This window comes from Podarcis vaucheri (genome assembly GCF_965113315.1).
Source record: "Podarcis vaucheri genome assembly, chromosome: 4".
Classification (NCBI taxonomy): domain Eukaryota; kingdom Metazoa; phylum Chordata; class Lepidosauria; order Squamata; family Lacertidae; genus Podarcis; species Podarcis vaucheri.
The window spans coordinates 103,968,681-103,991,872 of NC_138762.1; the positions used below are offsets into that span (position 1 = coordinate 103,968,681).

Here is a 23,192-nt window from a genome sequence, read left to right on the forward strand (position 1 = left end):
TGTTTCAAATCCTGCTTTTCAATCTCTGTTATGTCACTGTTTTTATTATTATATTTTTAATGATATGCTATTATTATTTTTAATGATATTGATATTATATGTTCCTGGAAACTGTTGTTGAAGGGTGGCATAAAATTCCCTTAAATAAATTAATAAGGCTGCAATCCTATGCACTGTTACCTGCAGGTAAGACTCACTAAACTCAACTGAGTTAACTTGAAAAGGACTATACTGTTGATTTATTACAGAGCAAGGACTCATGTAGTAATACAACAGCCAGTCTCATATAAGTGTAAGCTTTTCGAAGCCTTTAGATAACCAGTTCATTTATTTTTCAAGGCACCTTAATAGTATTCTTGTGGCACACAGTTTGGGAGTTATAGATTTACATGATGGTCTGGCAGCCTCTGCTAGCTTGAACGCTAATGAAATAGTAATTTAAGTTTAATTTCCAGACATACCATACGTGCAAATCAATGAGGGGATACTCAGATGATGTAACAATATAAGTCTCATTCCTAGTGACATTGTACACCCACAAATATTTTCTCTGGGGTCCAAACATTAAAAAAAAAAATCTTTAAAAGGAATCTTGCTACAAGCGTGTTCAAAAATAGAATTGTAGGGCGTTATTTTTTGTTTGGGTTGTAATTATAGATGGCGTTTTATTAAAAGAAGTCTGAGGTAAGGGATTGTACATTCTATTAATGCTCTATACTGTTAATTCCTGTCACTGTTCACTTGTTACTTTATTTTTAGGGGCAAAGTTATAGTGAGCTGCTAGATCACATGTGCCAAAGTATTTGAAGTATCTGCAGCTGCTTACATTGCAAGCGATCCAAACTGCATTCCTGTCACGAATCATAGATTTGCGAGTGCAGCGCAACAAGTTTCAAAAGAGAGAGGGAGAACGAGAGAGCAAGGTTATACATGTTGCAATCAGATAGTGAGACTTTATAAGATTCTTTCGTGTCTGAGGAGCTCCATCATTCTCTCGCCCCCCTGTCCTGATGATGGATGGGTTGTGCCGCCATTGCCAGCTTCAATCTTTAGCTTTCATAGCCGTCCAGCGTGCGCCAAGAACGGATTTAAGTGGCAATGGTTTTGACAGAGCCTTTGCCGCTCTCTTGCCCATACAGGAACCATCAAAAGGTTCACAAGATGCCATGCGCCAGCAGCTGACATGGGCACACAACTTGAGATCGGAGAGGACTCCTGGAAAACATGCGGCTCAGAGCTAAAGAGCAGGGTTATCAACTGAGGAGACGGGATCGGTTCTTGTTCCCATAACGGTGCCTTGATTTGCAGGCGAAGCCTCTCACGGCAGGGGGGTTGGCACCATGGGCTGCCAAGGTCAACCGTTCCACTTGGTTGAAAAGTTGGCAACCCTGCTCAATAGCCTCCCTTGCCCATCCCTGCAATCCTAGTGGAGAAGGGAGCATTGGGTTATGTGTTTCAGTTGGACACTTAGCAAGACTGGCTCTGTTCATACAGATCCATTCACTTCCCCAAGAGGGAAGGAGAAGCACGTGGGTCTATCTCAAGGGAGCTTTTCCGCAGATTCTGTGGTCCCTTCCTTTAACGTACGCACCACTTCTTAGAGGGCCATGTGAACTGTATCCCAGCAACCAGAGCCATCCTTGCCATTAGGTAAAGGACCCCTGGACGGGAGTGTGAGTAAATCAGTCGCCTGATTTAGAGGTGTAATGAAAGGACAGCAACTTGTTATGTCAATGCTTTTTAATTCTTCACTATTGATGTTGTCTACTCCAGGGTGAAGCACTTGTGGGATTGTCTGCCTCAGGTGCTAAAATAACTTGGCTAGTTTTGAAAACAGACCTCAGAGGGGCACAGTGCTGGCCTTTGAGGGACACAGTTTTATACAGAGTAGTTTTCATTGTATCTTATAAATTTATCGTGATATTTTACTTTTATTTTATTTTATATTTTGAAGGGGTTTTTTTAATCAACTTGTGAAAGAGACTGTATTGATTGGTGACTGAATTTTTAAAGGAAATTTTGCAAAGGAAAAGGCACACCAAGTGAGATTTTGACATGCCTGAAATTGAGACTTAAATTTTAACATCGCAATTCACACTCAAAATGATGTGTGCTAAAACATTTTCCTCTGCAGTTGAGAAAGATAATCAAGGACTGTTGTATTACTCATTCTTGCAACTTAAAATAAATTTAGCCATTTCAAGTGTTGGACTTGTCTTTTTTTCCCCTACGAGGCATCTGTTTTTGAAAATTGAAGTTAGCAATTGTGGGTGAGGGCATGCAAGTAGTTATAAGCCTTGCCCAGAGCACAAAATAGCCAAGCATCATCACTGGACCCACCTCAGGCAGCACAATGTCCTGGGTCAGCCCTGCCACTGCTCTTCCCAAGGGTGGTCAGATGCAAAAGAAGCTCTAGTTCTGGCACCTCCTTGGAGGAGAGGGAGGTTGTGACACAAGGAACATGGACGGAAATGCCCTTTTCTGTACAACTATTAAAGGTGTAGGAACCCCATTCTTCTTTCACCTGCCGAACCATGATCTTCTTACATCAGCCCAAATATAAATGGCGCAAAAAGAAATAAGGAAAAGAGAAAATACAATATCCTCTTGCAGAGCCATTTTATATCTTAATGCTCAGACAAAAGAGATCTGCATTTCTTGTCATTTATCTTACCAGGATACGGAAAAACAAGAATGGCCACCGCACACTTGAAGCGCATGATTCCCTGCCCCTGGCACAGAATGAATGAATCTTTATTTGCATCAGCCACCAGCCATAGCAATAAAACAAACAAAATGTGGTAAACAGAAGATAAATTATTGCCCCTGGCAATAATAATCCTGGGAACTGTAGTTTGCCCTCTCACAGAGCTATAGTTCGCAGCACTCATACCAAACTACAGTTCCCAGGATTCTTTGGGAGTCGCCATGAGCTTTAAATGTATGGTGTGGGGTGAGTCCCATGAAAAGGAAAAAAATGTTTGCAATATTTGTCCATAGGTATATTTGATGCATTACTTGCATATGAAAGGACCACGTTTGTTTTCACAACACAGTCCCTACAGTTGCTTCCTGAGCTACAGAAGTCATTGAAAACATCAGTTCGCCATACCCCACACTTCCCTATAATTCGTCATGCCTTTAAAAAGCAAATGTCCTATCATGGTCAGCTGAGAGCGCTATGAACTACATGCAACCTGGAAAACAAAGGAATTCCCCAAACTGTACCATTGCATAACATTAATGTCATTTTGTTGGTGTTGACGTTTCACATGGAACATGGCATGTTTACTTTGCCTCGTTTGTCTGATGATTATTAGTTCTGTATTAACTTTTTGCATCAGGGTAACCACACTGCGTATGGAGAATGCTACCTTGGGTCACAGCCAAACGTCTCCAAGTGCCTTGGTGGCTTTCAAGCACGACTGACTGGAGGTGGGACTAGACAGTGTGGCGGCAGCCTTAGGCCTTCAGACATCTTCCTACTCTCCCCTCTCCCCAACCCCTCCCCCAGGCTGTTTTCCTTTAAGTTGGGCTCACTTCTGGCATCAAAAAATGAGATGAAGAGTTACGGTGGTGCTGCAGGAACAGCAGGCTCAGCACGGATGTAATTCCAGATACTTATGGCTTCTCTGCTTCAAATCACACACACATACCAAAGGGCCTTGCAGTTGTTGGGCACAACTCATCTTTGAAGGCATGGGTCATGTCTAGTTCTTCTGTGAAGGCCATAAACAAGGAGACATTAGGGGACTAGCCTAGTATGTTGACGTTGTTTTGCACCATGTACAACCTGCATCACAAGAATATATGGAACTGTGTGTACTATCTCAGATCATTGGTCCATCTCTGCCCCTAGACAATCAGCAGTGGTTCTCCAAGGTCTGAAACAAAAGTCATCCAGAATCTCCACCTAAGATCTTTTTATCCCCCTGGATTGAGTATGAGATTTTGAGCATGAAATGCATGTGCTTACCTGCTGCGCTTTGGCCACTCCACAGAGTTTTATGCCTTCTTTACCCCAGGACTTCTTGTTTGGGATATGAACCTGAGACCTCACACACGAACACTATGCGAAACTTGTGCATCTGGCAAACTAGGCTTCTACTTATGTGACTTTGTGTCTTTATTTTCAAATTTTCTAGCCCCCACCCCCACCCCTATAATCACCAATCCCAAACTAGCTGACAGAAACATAGCATAAAATGATACCATCAGTTTCAGATATACAAGAGGACCAGATTACACTGTCACAATTAAAATAGAATTGCCTCTAAAACTAGATTGATGGCTTCTTCCTACACCCCATTAACATTCCACAAAAGCCTGAGCAATCGGTTACCAAAGTCCACAGAACTGTAGAGTTGGAAGGGACCAACCTCTGCAATCTTTTCCCCAATGTGGGACGGGAACCCACAACCCTAAGATTAAGAGCCTTATGCTCCACATGCATTACTCTTGGTAAACAGCCTACAGATTCTTCTCATTAGCCCCATGTCCAATGGCTAGGGATGATGGGAATTGTAGGTCAGCAACATTGGGAGAGCCCAAATTCCCCCACACCTGCTATAAACCAATAGAAGCTACTTTCCACTTAGTGCTACTATGGTGGATATACCGGAATCTACCATCAGTAAACCTAGTGGTTATAGGTTGGAGATCACCCACCAGAGTAGCAGTAAACAGAAACAACTGTGTGTCTTTTGATATCATAAAGACTTCCAAATAATTATGGCATAAGCTTTCATGGACTTGATATTAGTTTACTAGTTTGGTAGCCTTTGAGGTCCCTGAAACCTTTTTCTGGTTTTTGTTGCCACAAACTGAGAGAGCTACCCCTCTGGAAATCTTTACTACGGAAAAAACTGCTTCCATTTTCCCACAGGAATAATCCATTGCACACAACTTCAGTTGTGGGGGCGGGGGGGGAGCTTACCACATGGGGGACGGTTTGTCTGAAAAGTTTTCCCTAATTCCTAATTGCAGCTGCTTTTGCTGGTACCATACAAGTCCATGGAGTTGTGAAATCTCTTGGACCAACCTTCTCATCCTGTCAGTTTTACTCCTTTTTTTATTCTGTCAGTTTCACTTTAAAGGGCTGCGAATATGCAGCCTTCCTTCCCTCTACTTGAAACAAACAAACAAACAAAAACAACCCAACTATGAATCAAGGTATTAGGGAAAGAGGCAGGTGATCGTAGCAAAAGAGAAAGCTTTTATAAATTGGCCACTTCTAATACATATTAAGCTGACGAGTATAATGGCGTAATAAGGCACAACAAAACACAACATGTGACTTCAAGCTTCTCCCCCTATTCAATTGCTTTTCCCAGCAATAAACTGTGCTGTACTGCCTAGCATGGAAACCCCCCCCCCCTTTTCTAAAAAAGAAACATACTGCTACCATGCATGACTCCTTAGTGGCAACTGAGGCTGGATCTACACACATTAAAAAAAAACATTTAAGGAAAACACATTGTAAACCTCATAATGGCAAATCATGTTGCCGAAAGTCCCAACTCTACAGAACTATCTGGTGTCACAGTGTTATCACACATTTAAAACACTTTTTTTAAAAAAAAAAACACAAAACAGTAATCTGGCTGAGTCCTAAGTTTGTGAAAAATGGCAGTATGACCACAATTCAACTATGGAAGAGGGCTCTGTGTTGATTGGACTCACTGCAGAAAAAAGATCTTGCTAACAGTTTAGGAAAATCTGGTGTGTCTGGTAGACAAAGAACTGGGTGGCAATTCCTTTCTCAGTTCTAGAGTTCTCAACTCTTCCAAAAGATCCTGGGATGTGGCCGTTACTCAGCGGTAGGGAGAGCATGCTTTGCAAGGAGACGGTGCCTGATTCGACTCTGACCTTTAGGTTTAATAAATTTTATATACCAGGGCTGAGAAAGACCTTTGCCTAAGTTCTTGGAGAGCTTTGGCAGGTCAGAACACAGAGCTCAGTGGCATAATAACCTAAGTATGACAGCTCCATATATATATATTTAGAATCATAATACTGAACTTTGCTCTTTTGTCTGCTATTGTTGCTGTTCTTTCATTTCTGTTTTATTGCCTTCCACAGCAGCTGATGAGAAAACACATTTGAACTGTTTCTCAACCATGGTTTGCTTGTGAGAAGATTGCTCCTTATTTCTATGTTCTCAACTAATCCGTTCTGATATTTTAATACTGTGGGACCTGAACCAATATATCTGTATTTCCAAGGCAAATGTCTTTAAGATGTCGTTGAGTGCCTGAACGTTTATTCCACAGTCTTCAAATGGGATCATTTCCTTTCATTGTAGCACAGCTGTGTAATAATCAAGTGTAGTCTGCATTCCATATGCTAAAACCAGATTGCTTGCTGTTCATTATATGCCTAAGTTTGCCCATTTGCATGATCCAAAACCAACCTCAGCCAGAACTGAAACAATCAGACACAGCCAGACCATGTTGCCATGCTTTTATTTAAAGGCACATCTAGCTTTTCAAGGACTCCAGGTGAGAAACAGGATTACACAATATGAATAACATAGTATGTTTCTTGGAAACGTCTGCAACCCATTCACGGTCTGTTTGCTTTTTCAAAAAGCAATCTGCCGTTGTAACCGATAAACCCACAAAATCAAAATGACTTATTTTCAAAGACTTTGCTCTGGGATAAGTTTAGAGAGCCAACTTTCCTCCTCTGCAAAAAAAAAAGATGAGCATATTTCACTGCAAAAGCAGTGATTATGGCCTTAATAATTCTTAGACCGTAGTTCCAATCTCACCCCCACCACTCTCCTGCCATCTTGCTTGGCCAAACTATTCTACATAGTCAGCTTGGTTAGCTCAGTTGGTTGCAGCATGATGCCAAGGTTGCAAGTTTGAACCCTGTAGGGGACAGTTGCATATTCCTGCATTTCAGGGGGTTGAAGAAGAAGAAAAAGAAGAGTTTGGATTTGATATCCGGCTTTACCACTACCCTAAGGAGTCTCAAAGCGGCTAACATTCTCCTTTCCCTTCTTCCCTCACAACAAACCCTCTGTGAGGTGAGTGGGGCCGAGAGACTTCAGAGAAGTGTGACTGGCCCAAGGTCACCCAGCAGCCGCATGTGGAGGAGCGGGGAATCGAACCCGGTTCACCAGATTACGAGTCCACCGCTCTTAACCACTACACCACACTAGATGATCCTCATGGTCCCTTCCAATGCTACAATTCTATGATTCTATGAAATGGTTTGAAACCCAGGTACAGTATCTTGAAGGTGACTTTTGTATGTGTTCCTTTATGTACTCCATTCAGTGTCAGAGACCTCCTCCAGGAGTCATTGCCAAATGAAATACAGTAGGCATTTAGTAGACCTCTCAGTAGCAGTGCCAATTCTGTGGAACTCCCTCTATACATGGTTCCTCTAGTTCTCTAGTTCCCTACACATTTTTAAGTTCCTTGCTGGGGCAGAAGCTTTAGCGGATATGTTTTAGAACTGGTCATACAATTGGTACCGTTGAACATGCAGGTGTTGCCACGTTGTGCTGCTGTCGGAAAATAATAATAATAATAATAATAATAATAATAATAATAATAATAATAATAATAATAAATTTTATTTATATCCCGCCCTCCCCAGCCGAAGCCGGGCTCAGGGCGGCTAACAACACTAAAATAGTGCAACATTATAAAAACATCATAAGAATTAATTAAAATCAAAATTGATGGCAACCATAAACTAAAGTATTGTAAAGATTGCCAAAGGAGGGAGTCAGGCTGCGCCCTGACCAAAGGCCTGGTGGAACAGCTCTGTCTTGCAGGCCCTGCGGAAAGATGTCAAGTCCTGCAGGGCCCTTGTCTCTTGTGACAGAGTGTTCCACCAGGTTGGAGCCGCAGCTGAAAAAGCCCTGGCTCTAGTTGAGGCCAGCCTAACCTCTCTGTGGCCTGGGACCTTCAAGATGTTTTTATTTGAGGACCGTAAGTTCCTCTGTGGGGCATACCAGGAGAGGCGGTACCGTAGATACGAGGGTCCTAGGCCAGATCACAGAATCAAAGAATTGTAGGGTTGGAAGGGACCCCGAGGGTCATCTAGTCCAACCCCCTGCAATGCAAAAATCTCAACCAGATCATACCCGAAAGATGGTCATTCAACCTCTGCTTAGAAACCTCCAAAGAAGTCCGCCACCTCCCGAGGGAGTCTGTTCCACTGTCAAACAGCTCTTTCTCGTAATTGTAATCTCTTGAGGTTTAGTTGGAATCTCCTTTCTTGTAACTTTGGTTCAGATCCTACCCTCCATAGGAGAAAAGAAGCTCGCTCCATCTTCCATGTGACAGCCCTTTCAATAGTTGAAGATGGCTGTCTCTCCTCAGTCTCCTCCTTACCAGGCTAATCATGCCCGATTCCCTCATAAGACTTCTGGTTGCTTGTTACCAGAATGTCTCCAAACTGCTGTGCCATTTCCACCTCTGTCACAATGATGTCTGCTCACGTAAGTGTTGGCTCCAAACTTTGGTATCTACACTGATTAATTAAGGCAAGCAAAGTCGGTTGTACCTGAGAGCAATGCTCCCTAGATTAGTAATGTGGGTGAACTCAGTCAAATCAGGGATCATGTCGTGAGCAGAATGGCATACTATCCAAGTGATCACATATGGTACATTGCGATCAGGGCTTTTTTTCAGCTGGAACTCAGTTCCGGCACCTCTCAGATGGGTACCATTGCCATTCTAAGAGAACAAGGGAGGTGTTCGTGGTGAGTTCTATTTTTCCTAGAAAAATAGCACTGATTATGATGTCACTGAGGACAAACAAAGCAAACAAAGAGATGAGGTGGTTGTATCCAGTGCTGTGCAAGCAGCGTTCCACTTGCACAACAAGGCTTCCTCTCCCCGCAAAATGTCTCCAGTGGGCCCCCAACCCCTTGGAGAAGACTTTGAGCATGTGCGGGGAACTGCAAGAGAAAGGCATGGAGGGGAAAGCCCCATTGGGCAAGTGGACGTCTTTTGCTCAAGCAGAACAGCGGCACTGGCAACAACCCTGGAGGCAAATGTAGACAAATAAGCAAAGGTTTCTACAGGCATTGCCCAAAAAATCATCAAAAGAAGAGGCTTTTTCACACTGCTAAAAGTGTTCCCCAACAACAAGGACTTCAGCTCAGCATAACCCTACCAATGCTCCCTTTTATCAAAGATCTTTTACTCGTGGGTAATATATATGCTATATCAAATCATATAGCAAAGAGCTCCTTTAAGCACCTTAATCAGCAGTCAATCCATCTTGGATTCTGTTTCAACCAAGGGACTTTGACTTGTTAAGCCAAATATTTAACTACCGCTTAGATTTCTAGTATCTACTTGAAGTCTTTATCAGGCCACTCCAATTCATCTTTGTCAAATAATAAACCTTTTGGCTGCAGACCCCCATTCTCCCTGCAGGTGTCAAAGAAATATATCACTGTAATTTATAAAACACAAGATGACAGAATCCCCATTAGTGCAATTGTTAGCCAATGCCAAAAGGTAATCTTGTTACAAATATCACCACCTTTTCATCTGTATTATTTTCCGGGTGGTCTGAAACGTTGATTCAGAAAATAATGCCACAAACAGCAACTTGTAGTTCCCGAGGCCAAGCAGCCAGATGTGTCAATAATCAGTGCAAATTGGAAACAGATGTTGGTCCATCTTGAATAATAAATATAATTGAAATACTTCCTTTGGTCTCTCAGGTCCTCAGCAGACTCAAAAAATAAAGTCACTCTGAATTTTTATAATACATTTTCTTGGGTTCCTGTTTTTATGATGAGCGCAAGGCTGCTTTCCGAAATGCCTGTGCCATGGTTTGCTATACCTGCAAAGCCATATGCGTCTGCACAGATGTTGCCAGCCATGTGATCTGAATGTCATTGTCAGGTAGTGGCAGTGAGGGGTATATAAGAATTGGAACATGATAAATGCTGTACAGCACCAGATCACCAGTGTTGAAGCAATGATTCTTCAACATCAACTTTGTTGGACTGGTCATGTATTTCAGATGCCTGATTATTGTCTTCCAAAGCAAATACTGTATTCCCAACTAAAGAATGGAAAGCGAAATATTGGTGGACAACAAAAGAGGTTTAAAGATGCTCTCAAGGCAAATCTTTAAAAATGCAGTATAAGCACAGAAAACTGGGAAACACTGGCCTGCGAGCGCTCCAACTGGAGAATAGCCTTGACCAAAGGTGTCATGGACTTTGAAGCACAAATTCAGGGCAAAAGGGAGAAACGAGCCAAGAAGAAGGCATGTTTGGCAAATCAGCTCCCACACAAAAACCTATGTCCCCACTGTGGAAGGACGTGTGAATCCAGAATTGGCCTCCACAGTTACATACAGACACACCATTAAGACAATACTCATGGAAGGCAATCTTACTTGGCTATGAGTGATTGCCAAAGAAGAAATCTGGCAGCAGGACAGGGATCCTGGGGAGCTGGGTTGGAATCAAGGGAAGAATCACGCATGATGTACAAAGTCAGAGGCAACATGGAGTCAACATGGAGCTAAACCGTGAAGCTTTGTGGGAAAGGGGAGGTTCAACACATTTTTCTTCATGCACAGCAGCTGATTGGCAAAAAGAGGCAAAAACCAGGAAGCATCACTTAGCAGAGATAAGGGTGTGACCAGACTACAACATGGGCACCATGCCCAGAGAGCGATCAGCAGCGCCCAGCCATGGCAGAGGTCCCTGGTGTCATTGGCACATGCTAAGTGCTATGGGCAAAGTAAAGTGCCCTGGTAATGGGTGCCCTTCACTTGTGTTGCTAAGAGTACTGCATTCGCCACCCCCAATCCTGCACACATCACTACTGAAACAAAATGATTCCCACCCAGGAGATCCCTCTTGGAAAGATCTGAGTGGTCACAAAAATAACGAGAGTTTTGGGGTTTTTTTAATCCTATTAAGAGGCTGGTCCCACCAAAAGGCCTAACCCTGGGACTGGAAGAGCAGCTCTGTGAAAATCTACTTTGTTTTGGTTTGGTTTTTTAATCTATGCAAACAAAAAACCACAGTCATATGCAGTCACTCACTATAGTTCCTCTTCAGAAATTCTCAGAAAGAGGTATTGGTTCTCAGGGCTTTGATAACATACTCCTCTCCTTTTTTTTCTTTGAATTCAAACTCTCCTGGAGGCACGAACAAAACACAATACTGTCTGGTTAACACCTCCTTATCTTAACCCGGGATCAAGATTAAGTCACTATTGTGGCATTTGGTTAAGAGTTTTCAACATGCTGACATCATTGGGATCCCATTACTTCAGATATCTGAGGTTTCGTTTCCCTTCTTTAAGTGGGACCTGACTGACCCCCCCTCATGCCCCTTTAGTGAAATTAAAATACACACAATGAAATATTAAAACATACTTATTTTAAAATAATTTATGGCATAGAAGGGAGCTAGTCTTGCATATTTATGCCCCATGGGTCCAGTTATGATGACCCCAGTGAATTAGGGGTCTTATGACGGGGGGTGATGGCTGGCTGCTGACACTCCCGACTCTCAGCAGGTAATACTACCTAATCCAAAATGTTTCATAAATGTTTGACAAAATCATTCTGCAGGGGTTTTCCCCCCCCTCCTTTTTTGCTCATTAATTTTCCCATGGCCGCCTGCCTCAGCCCCTTCGTTGCTTCTCAAATCCTGCCTGCCAATTGTTATTCATTTAATGCGACAGGCTGTCATTTCCTTTGAAGTCACCTCATCCTTCCTGCAAACTTTGATGCCATGCAAAGCTCTTGAGCGGGAGTGTGGAGATCAAAGGCAAATATGACAGGGTTGCTGCTGCTGCTGCTGCTGCTACTGGCCCTCCCAGGTTGGAATGAGGAAACCAAACTGACAGTCCGCACCTCAGAAGTGCTCCGTATGGGTTGAGCAAGAAGGCATGGCACTTAGGGAGTGAAAATCCCACCATTTCAGAGAACTAGTCATCACCTTCTAATTTGTTCTCAACATGGTGTCTGGCTGCAAGAAAGGGGAAAGTGATCCAGGAAGAGCAGAGGAACTGTTGAGTGCTAGGACTCCTGGGAGCTGAGAGGGAACTGGCTAACCTAGACAGTCTCCCCCAACCTCCAGAAGGACCACAGTTCCCATCATTCCTGGCCCCTGGGTCTTGTAGGAGCTGTAGTCTAAAATAGCTGAAGGGCACCAGATTGGAAATCTCTGCTCAGATGAGAGCCAGGCCCATTGAAGAATGGATATCTATAGCTGGGAGCCCAACTAATTTTGAGCTGTTGTCTCACAGCCAGTTCCTTTAACATATCACGGTTACAATCTTCTCAAAGAGATGCATTTATTATCAAGTGTATTATCTCAGTACATTGTCAAGGTTTGATCTTGGGGCCTAGAATGTACTACTCAAAGTAAGTCCTCTGTGCTGATGCTGTGGTGGCAGAGAAATCTAAATCAGTCTCTTGTGCGGTCAATGTGCAGGCATTGCAATACATAGTGGTACAGGTCCTCTACACAAGGTTGCCCACACAGACAAAGTCTCTCCTTGTACTGTACTTTGCTGTACCGACATCCACCACCGCCGAGGGCCTCGATTGGTATCGTAATTCTGTAAGAGCGATTCTTAGTACAGCAAGTGGGAGCTTTGTCAGATAACTAGCTCAGATGTGCTCCCTTTTGCTAAGTGGGAACCATGGTGAATTTTTGGTAGAGGCAATCGTGGTTAAATCCCTTTCTGCATCGGACCTGAAGAGACAAATTCTTAAGTGCCTCTTATCCATCTTCATGATCACCTGAAGATCTTGTAATTGATATTGGGTCAAGAGGCGATGATTGCCATCCTGTATAGAAGGATAGACGACTCAGGATAAATTGCTGTGACTCCACCTTCCCTGCCCCATCAGATCTTGCCTGGTGGGCACAGTTGGGTCATGATGGCTTCCCCTTTCACGCGCCCAAAGAATTATAGCTTCTCCCACCACAGAGCAACAGTTCCTAGCATCCTTAACAAGCAAGATTCTTTGGGGGAAGCCAACTGCTTCAAATATGTGTTGAATGTGCTTTAAATACCTGGGGGAGATCTGCTCTTTGTCTCATTCTTGCTCTCGAGCAACAGCTCTTGACCATTTGAGTCAGACGATAGATTGGGAGGTCAGCTTCTGCTGCTGCATGACTGGACAGAGCTCTGTGGTATCTTTCAGTTCCCAAAGCTGCATTCCCCCCACACTTCCTCCCTTGCCCAGAGGCTGCTCCCATTTTTATTTTCGACAGTGGCAGACTTTGAGCTCTCAAATTTCATTGGCACCCTGTACAACACTAAAATACCCAACACCTCTTGCAATCCATTCTACAGCATTGTTGCACTACCCTAAAACCGCCTTTGCCTTTAAGTTAGAAGCACATAAGAACATGAAAAGAGCCCCACTAGATGAGACCAATGGCTTATCTAGTCCAGCATCTGCTCTCACAATGTCCAACCAGGTGCCTGTGGGAAGTTCGCAAGCCGGACCTGAGCTCATCGGCACCCTCCCCACTTGTGATTCCCAGCAGACTGCCTTTGACAGTGGAGGCAGTCCATTGATTTCAATGGGTCTGCTCTGAGCATGTCATAGGTAGCACCCAGAAGCTCCATTACTAGTAGTTGTTTCACAAACACAACAGAACTGAAAGTCATGGAGGATTAATTCCAAAATGGGAAACGATGAATAGTTACAAAACCAATGAACTGGCTGAGGTATTTGTAGGTCTCAGATGATTCAGAAACTCATACAAGTGAAAAACTAGTAACATTTGACTGGTAAATTGAACAGCTCTGTTCACAAATATTTCCATCTTCTCGTTAACTCAGCAACCTTCTCTCCCCTACGCTTTGAGTTTGGAGAATTTTCAAATAGTTCTCTTCGGCTGCTCTGCACATTATTTTTCCACTTGGCTAGAGATTTGGAAACTAGAGTCAAGTTCAGTTGACAACCCTATACATCATGCCCTTTAGATTGCAGGAACCTGGTCACATTTATCTCTGTTCCCACAATGGTTCTGCTCACAACTGTTTCTCCACATAATTCAGAGAAAACAGTATTTTATCTTAGATACAGTGTTGCCTAATCTAAAAAGTTTCAGAAGCCTTCTCAGGCGGCTCCAGGCAGACTACCATTTTGAACCAGAACCAAAGGTGAGAAAGGCTTGTCTTCCTTTGCAACTTGCTGTCCTCCTTTCACAGTTAATGCTCTGCCTTCCCTTTTTTGTAGTCTTTCTCAAGGCCATCCTTACCCATACTGTGTGAGACAACCTTCCACCTCAGCTAGCAGGGGCTGGGGGTGAGAGGCATCAGCAGCAGAGGGTCTTGGACCACAGAGCTGTGTCTTCATTCACTACATGAGCACATGAATGCAGAAAACAACATTTTACATTGTGAAGGATAAATTTCAGCACCGTCTTTCACGTGTAAGGACATGCACTTTAGTGCTGAAATGTAAATTTTGTTGCTGGAAGGAAGGCGCTAAATTTCATTCTGCCATTAATCCCCCCCCCCTTAAATTAAAGGCATGAAATTCTAATGCTGCAGACTACAAAAGAGAATTTTGGTCTCAACAGTGAACATTTAAGTAAGCACCCCATTATTATGTTTACAATTAAGCTCAAGTTTTATTATTTGCACTGTCGAACTTGACGTGCAAAATGCATGCCAGGTTCAGTGCATCTTTATTTATATTTTGCTTACTATTTACAGCTGTCTCTATGCAGTTCATACGATAAATGGTAGCAGGCAGGAGGTTTAATATGGGAACCAAGGGGTTTTTCAAGAGAGTAAGCAGCTCAGCATCTTCAGGTCAAAAGAGTAGATTGATCTGTAAGATCTGCTACTTAGTTATCTTTTCCTTAACTGAACTTCACTGGTAAAATACTCCAACACTGGCCCAGTTGAGAGCAAACATTTCCCATTCTTGTGCCCATGATTACGAGTGTAAGAGTGCCCAGCCGATTTGCATTCATTCTCTCATTGTCATCATTTTATTCGTATGGCCCTCTGTCTCTGAAACCTGCACATCCTCCCTCCCTCTGCAAAGTAGCCTTAACTCTGTGCTGATCATGTCCTCAAACCATGGTTAGCTTGAAAACAGCAGCCTTAATGTTGCACACAACATTAAGACATAGTTTAAAGTAAACCCAATAGTTCCCATTTGCTCTTGCTTTTGCCATGCCAGGAAGAAACAATGTGGACCAGTGATCACAGTTGGTTTCCTGCAAACAAACCAGAAGCAGTAAGCTAAGAACAAACCCTGGCTTCCAACAGCAGTTTATTTGGAGAGAAACAAACCACAGGCACTGGTTCAAACGTAGCTCTCTGATTTACTTCTTCCCAGAAAACTGGGCACTGTTGAGCATGTGCAATAGCACAAGGTGTTATGCTGCTTCCTGCACATGAAGAAGGTCAAGGTCTGACCCCAGTGCTTGAAGCTGGTTTGCAAACCATAATTAAGAGTAACCATGGTTAGCATTAGCCTCAGTGCCAACACAGCACTAAACCATGATTAATTATGAAAGGGGACGAGATGAGGGGTATTTATGCATAAGCTACAGTATTGTTCTTATATTCAGTCAGGAAATTTTAGGTCTGCCCAAGACCATTCCCACACAAAGTGATGAGTGATGACAACTGTAAAAATAGCACTAAATAAATTAACACCTGGAGCAATCTAGCAAGTGCAATGCACTTTTAAGTAACTCTGAATTCAATGTGAGAGAATGAAACACTTGTCTAAACCATGACCAATGAAATCAAAAGGACTTAACTTTGGTTGGCATGTGCCCAAAATGTGAATGTAATGAAGAATTACCTAATATCCAACATACAGCTGGCACTGCAGTGAACGCAAACTAAAAAGTCACACTTGCCAATCTTACTGCTCCCCACTTCGCTAACCCTGACACCTGAAATCTACCATTTAATTATGGGCTCTTCTAAAGTCAGTTACTGTACAGGGCTAATGAGTGTACTTGTATTTAGTCCTATTAACTTTGGCTCACATTGAAGAAGAACAGATTATGATGTTTGATATTATATCTACATGCAACGGCATGCACTTTTCTTCTATTCCAGCGGCACATGCCAAGGTGAAGAAAGGCTTTTGTCTCATCAGAGTATGTTAACTAGGTTTGTATAATTAAAATAAATAAAACCAGGTTTGTTTGTTTTTTTTAAAAAAATCAACCTTCTTCCATATTTCACCTTCTTCATATACCTTGGTAATTATGTCTGTGTTATGACACAAAACGTTCAGGCTTCTAAGCAGCTTGCAGGTTTTTCAATTCCAGCTGCAAAGTACACAATTATAAACTGAAGTTTAATTAAGTATGCATTGCTTGCAGCAGTTGTTTAATCACAGGGCCATCAAAGTGTGTTTCCAAAAATCTTCATAAACAGAATCTTTTAAAGTAAATGGTAGGTTGGCACATTCTCCGAAGAAATAAACCATGCAATGCATTAATTTTTAGCTCTTTGGAAATGTTTGCTCTCAGTCTGCAAAAATGGCCTCAGTCCAGAAATGAATCTAATCTAAATTACCAGTTTGCTCGACCAAAACTTGACCATTTTGAAGGCAGATAAAATATAGAACTATGTGGGGCTTTAAAAAAAAACTGCATTCACAGCAATCAAGTGGAAAGATCTAGGGTAGAGATATTTTGAAGACCTACACAACTTGTGACCAATCAAGCCAATAAAATCCACCATTTATACGCAGTGATCCAGGGACCCCAAGCCCTAGATCTTTTGCAGTGGAAGGCCCCAGATCTGCAGGTCCTTCTGTCCTTTATTATTATTTTTGAAAGAGACAACAATAACTTTGCAAATTCAGCAGTAGGATGCACGGCAAAGTGCCCTGCTGGTGAGATCTCAGCCTCTTCCTGCAAACATCTATGCACATCTTTTTAAGCATATGTAATTTTTTTAAGCACATGTAAGTTAAGCCTCTTTTGAATTATGGTGCTGGAGGAGACTCTTGAGAGTCCCATGGACTGCAAGAAGATCAAACCTCTCCATTCTGAAGGAAATCAGCCCTGAGTGCTCACTGGAAGGACAGATCCTGAAGCTGAGGCTCCAATACTTTGGCCACCTCATGAGAAGAGAAGACTCCCTGGAAAAGACCCTGATGTTGGGAAAGATGGAGGGCACAAGGAGAAGGGGACGACAGAGGATGAGATGGTTGGATAGTGTTCTCAAAGCTACCAGCATGAGTTTGACCAAATTGCATGAGGCAGTGGAAGACAGGAGTGCCTGGCGTGCTCTGGTCCATGGGGTCACAAAGAGTCGGACACGACTAAACAACAGAAGAAGAAGAAGAAGAAGAAGAAGAAGAAGAAGAAGAAGAAGAAGAAGAAGAAGAAGAAGAAGTTAAGCCTTGTGCAAATTTGCAGCCACCCACCAATGTGGATGGGACAAGCAGGTGTCTTTGGGAATCCCAGAAGCAGGACTTGAAAGCAATAGCTTGTTGGGCTCAGTGTTTGCCGCCAAACATTTTCAGCACAAACATTGTGCTTTCAGGTGGACTGAAATATGCTCTGTCTTGTATAAGGAAATATATACCCATGTTATATTGCCATTACAGGTGCCTATTTATATTAACTATGACTAGAATCATGCAGCAGTCTTGACTCTTTGGTAAGTCACAGTGCCTTAAAAGATGGCTTGTTTTTTTCTTTAATTGAAATTCAGCTCCAGATTAAAACAATCTTGTGGATTTTAACAGAGGACCATCAGATATTTCTGGAACCAATGGGCAGAATTCCATATTGCGCTCTTCCAAATGTTCCACCTGCACAAGCATTCCATATTGCCTGACAGAATGATTCCCTTTCTCCTTCCTCTATTGTTTTGTGGGTTCTCCCCGGGGCAGGGGGGCTCCAGCCAATTTAGGGAACATGGGAGGCATGTAGGAGAAGGACAGGAAAGAAATCTCCATTGCACAAGCAGAAGTCCTTGCGCAGGTCTTCCATTGATAGGACTGGTTAAGTGAATCCTATCCATTCTGTTTCGTATTTTGTTCATTCGCTTCATAAAATTTATATAAAGAAACCCACATCTTTTTTTATAAATAATTTTTATTAACAGGCCAATCAAATCACATTAATTCCAAATCACATTAGTTCCAAATTATACAGCCAAATTTGTAAAATTTTATTGGGGGTACCCATACTTGGCGCTCCGAAAGGGAACCAAACATCACTCTTGCTGCTGCTTTAATTTCCCAGTTCTATCCAGTTCTGTCCAGATAGTCTCCTTATTATTTTCCTCATCTTCTTGTTGCAATCATATATTAAGAAACCCACATCAAAGCAGTTCACAACTATCAGAAATTCATGTCCATTCACGGCTATTCCTTATAGGAACTACTGTAGCTGCAGACATCCCTAAAGTTTTGCAATTTTAATCTTCTAAATGTTGTGAAGCTATATTCCTTAAACAAATAATTTTATCTGAACTGGTAGTTGCAACGATGGAAATAACATTTTATTTAAAGCCATTTCACCCTGTTCCTCAGCCTGAAAGACTCCCAGAGCATCTTACGTCAGATCAATAAAAACAGGGCAGTCTGCAGATTTCCTGAAAGGCATAACACAAAATGGTGGAGGAGGGAAGAGGAAAACAAGCAACTTCAGTCACAAATTCTTAGAGATTGGTTAGTGTCAGAGCAGCACAGTGGAAACCCAGGGAGTAGACTTGTTGAAACTAATAACCACAACTATGTTAGGCCCATTGGTTTCAATAGATTTATTCTGAGTACAACACAGCTGAATACCACCTCCAGCTTCAAATTCCCATTCAGCCACAAAGCTCAATGGATGACCTTGGGCCAGTCACTATTCTCAGACCCACCATCTTCACAGGGTTGTTGTGAGGATAAAATGCAGGTGGGGAGAACCACGTGTGCTTGGAGGGAAGATGGAACATAAATGTAGTAAGTAAATGAAAGTTACATAACAGCTCCTGATAAGGCCAGCTGGGAAGGAAAGAATGCAGAGAAGAGGAGGAACCAAATGGAGGTGGTCTCTCAACAGAGCAGACACAGTAGACTAGTTCCCATCTCTCCTTCTGTTGCAGCCTGAGGGAACCACTTTTCCTTGAAAGGAGACTATGCTTAAGACTATGCTGAAACATCTGGTACTGCAGGGAACAGTATGTTCTTGCTGTGGAAAAACCCACCCAATCAGATTATCTCCAGACAATGGGTTTTTTTTTTTTTGTGATCCACTATCTCTTCTGACAGGGACGCGGGTGGCGCTGTGGGCTAAAGCCTCAACGCCTAGGGCTTGCCGATCGAAAGGTCGGCGGTTCGAATCCCCGCGGCGGGGTGCGCTCCCGCTGCTCGGTCCCAGCGCCTGCCCACCTAGCAGTTCGAAAGCACCCCCGGGGGCAAGTAGATAAATAGGTACCGCTTACCAGCGGGAAGGTAAACGGCGTTCCGTGTGCGGCTCTGGCTCGCCAGAGCAGCGTTGTCACGCTGGCCACGTGACCCGGAAGTGTCCCCGGACAGCGCTGGCCCCCGGCCAATAGATGTGAGATGGGCGCACAAACCCCAGAGTCTGTCAAGACTGGCCCGTTCGGGCAGGGGTACCTTTACCTTTACCTTTATCTCTTCTGACAATTGGCTGAAGAGTAGCACATCTCTTTGCGGCCACCATCTAAATGCACATTTGCATGGTGTTACTGAAGAGTTCGACTCTAAAAACAGCTTCTTCTCCTCTGTTTTCCTCACCAGCTTTTCCAACTATGACTATTTGCCTCCACGTAATGATGCGTTTTAGAGTATAAACATATGGGACAAGTGTTGCCTACACGGATTTTGGAAATAAGACTTTATGTGCTTAATATAAGTGCCGTCTTTGTTTTGTATTATTTTGAAGTTTGTTTCATTGTTTGCTGTTGATCTTGAAAAGTTGCGTAGTGATTTAGAGCTTCTAAAACACTCGACAAAAATTGTATAGAAAAACTATGTAGCCTGTGTATGCACTGTACCTTGAATGCACATTCGGAGCACATTCTTCCCCTCTAAGAATTCTGGGTACTGTACCTTCTGGGTACCCCTCACAAAGCTAAAATTCCCAGAGCCCAGAATTCTGTGAGGGAAAGTGAAATATACTCAGAGTCGAGAGTGTATTTCATGCTCTTTATTCAGCTCATAGTGGTGAGGAGGAATGAATGTTTCCCCAGAATGTCTGCTTTATATACATTATTTACACAATGGGTCCCACGTGATTGGCTAATTCTGGGATTCAGCTGTAGGCCGATCAGGTTGCGGATTCACTTCTACGTGGAGCTGGATTGGGTGGCTCCTGTGGACCAATCAGACTGCTGCATTCTGAATCATATTATTATAGGACCAATCAGACTGCTGCATTTTGGATCCTATTCAACTCAGTACATAACAGAAAGTATGTGCTTTAAAGGTATAGAATGGGCACAGCCTTCTATGAGTGCTGGATTCAGAGTGGTATGGGCAGTTCCCACACACAGAGCACTGAGCCAAGGGGACAATTGAGAAAACCCATTTGGGGGTGCCAAATTTTGGACTTGCTCAGGGCGCCATATTTGCAAAGATTACCAAGGTCTGCCTCTGCATTAGATGTTAGGAACAGAGACAGCTGACTTAGGCTACTGCAGACTGTTTATCCATTTAGCTCAGTGTTGTCTAATGTCTACTCTGACTGACAGCAGCTCCTCTGGGTCACAGTCAGGGATAATTCCCACCACTCGCTATCTGTCCCTTTTAAATGGAAGTGGCTCAGGGAGTGAAGCTGCAAAACCCATGATCTATCAGGGCAGGGACAGGGGGCGTTCCTTCTCAACCCCAGTGAGTGGAGGAATGAACTGGGCTTGAAATGAACTTTCTCTGGTGTTATGTGAGGGCAGAGAATCAAATCTCTCCGTTTCTTTCCTTCGCAGCCACATTGCTGCAGTCTTGAGTTAGCATGACAAAAGTTAATGGCTGAAAGAAACACCCCAATTTATAAGGCAGTAAAAAAAGAGCTGCGCATTAAGATGCTGCAATTCACTCCTTTGAACTTTCAGGAAATGTCTTTGGTTTTAATAGCACACCTTCAATTATATACACTCAGAGAGAGGGATTTTTTTCATAGCAATACCCTGCCTGTTTATTACTTTTTAACAGAAAAAGTGAGCTGCATCAAAGACACTGTTCATATACTTAGTGCGGAACGTGGAGAATCGTATCTGAGTATATATTAGGGTACATGTCAGACATTTTGTGAAAGTTAGCATTTATTGTACAGGTTGGCAAGGCAGTTACGGCAATGGCTCCCCTCTTCAAAAGGATATGGTAGAATGTAATGCTAATGTCCAATGCTAAGATGAAGGTCTACCAGACGAGTGTTGAGCGCAATCGCCTCCAGCTTCACTCCTTCTTCCTAATAGTTGTGATATCATCATTTATTCAGTCAGAACTGGCTGCATGATGATGTCTCTGGAGCTAATTCAGGATGAGAGCAAGGCTCCTCTTTGCCCTCAGTGCTTGCTCTTGGTGACATCATCTGATTGGCTACATGGCGTCACTGTAAACTGGAGGAAGAGCGGACATGAGACTAATAATACCTGACTGAAAAGTAATGTGAGAGGACTGAGAAAGGGAGACTTGAGGGGTTTGGGCAAACACACCCACTCAGTTCCTTTTCCATGTCAAATGTGTTTGCTAGAGAACATTCAGCTTAACCTGGTTAATCCCTTTGGTGGCCATAGCATCAAAACAGCTCAGAAGGGACTGACCAGGTAGACCAAGGATGGTGAACCTATAGCTCTCCAGATGTGTTCAGACTCCTTTCCTGGTCAGCGATCAGGGATGATGGAAGTTGTAGTTCAGCAACAACTAGGGGGTGAAATGTTGAGTGGTATAAGAGAACTCACACAGAAGAATTAGGAGAATGAATGAGCAGTGTTTGGATGTATTATTAAAATATTCCCTAACAGGGGCTCCAGATGAATTACAGATAAAATAAAAACAGCTAAAAGCATAGAGAGAGAAAAGCAATCATTTAAAAAACAATTAAACATTAATAGAATTAAATCTTTCTCTCTCTATATATAATGATCTTATTTTTTAAAAAATACAGTCACAACAAAAACAGCGCAGAACTAACTGTGCCAAGGTACAATACACATGTGTTATGAGAGGCATCATCTTCGCACTTGTATCTTGGAACAAGCTATTTCCCTGCCTGAGGTAAAAGACAATACAGTGGTACCTCAGGTTACATACGCTTCAGGCTACATACGCTTCAAGTTACAGACTCCGCTAACCCAGAAATAGTACCTCGGGTTAAGAACTTTGCTTCAGAATGAGAACAGAAATCGTGCTCCGGCGGCACGGCAGCAGCAGGAGGCCCCATTAGCTAAAGTGGTGCTTCAGGTTAAGAACAGTTTCAGGTTAAGAACGGACCTCCGGAATGAATTAAGTACTTAACCCGAGGTACCACTGTATATCACCCCACCACCCTCATCCCAATTCTTTGTAGAGCAGCTAACTAGACCGGCAATTGAATCATACTTCTAAATTGGCTGCCTCTTGTACCTATGGCAGTGTGGTGCACAATGCTCTAGCCTCCAGCACCTCTCTGCCACACCCTGCTCAACAGTTTCTGCCACCTGAAGCAGCTGTCTCTGTGTGTGTGTCTAATGGCAGGACCAACCCTGTATATTAGATCAAATGAAGAATGCCTCTCTTAAAACAGAGCTTTTCATCTGCAGTTGTATGTAGAGAAATAGAGAGATGTGCTGCCTAGTTAATTGGTGACACCATTTTAGACAATGAGTTTTTTAATCTAATTGATAAATCAATTAAATGTTGCAGTACTTGTAGCTACGCATAGGGATTAAATAGAGAACAATTGTACACATCAAATCTGAGGAGGCTAACGTGGTCGTAGCCAGAACAGCGTTAACATAATACAGGACTTTGCCTGTATTATGCAAGAAGGCCCACAAAAGGAAATGGATGCTTTTCCCCTTATTCTTTTTCATCCATAACACAGTTCATTCACACACCCGCATACAATTGGCTATCGCGCGTCCCTTAACAAAGACCGTAGCCAACTCACACTTGCAGTGGGCGGTTGAGTCATGCCATCCATGAAATCCTCATTTTTCAGTTATGAAAATTTACCCCGATGCAAAAGGTACCTCATTGTCTACGCTCTGTTTTAATATGAGGAAATGCAG

General features: G+C 42.9%; 1 protein-coding gene and 1 long non-coding RNA gene across 2 annotated transcripts in view; both read right to left on the bottom strand.

The window, feature by feature from the left end:
• The window catches only part of KLF5 (KLF transcription factor 5), a 187,366-nt gene that overhangs the window by 78,073 nt on the left and 86,101 nt on the right, over window positions 1–23,192 (bottom strand). The gene's annotated exons all lie outside the window — the stretch shown is intronic.
• Window positions 21,225–21,991, bottom strand: LOC309531506. Its single transcript, XR_014219342.1, has 2 exons — window positions 21,636–21,991; window positions 21,225–21,539 (listed from the first exon to the last, which is right to left on the bottom strand). It is a non-coding gene; the product is annotated as an uncharacterized lncRNA (long non-coding RNA).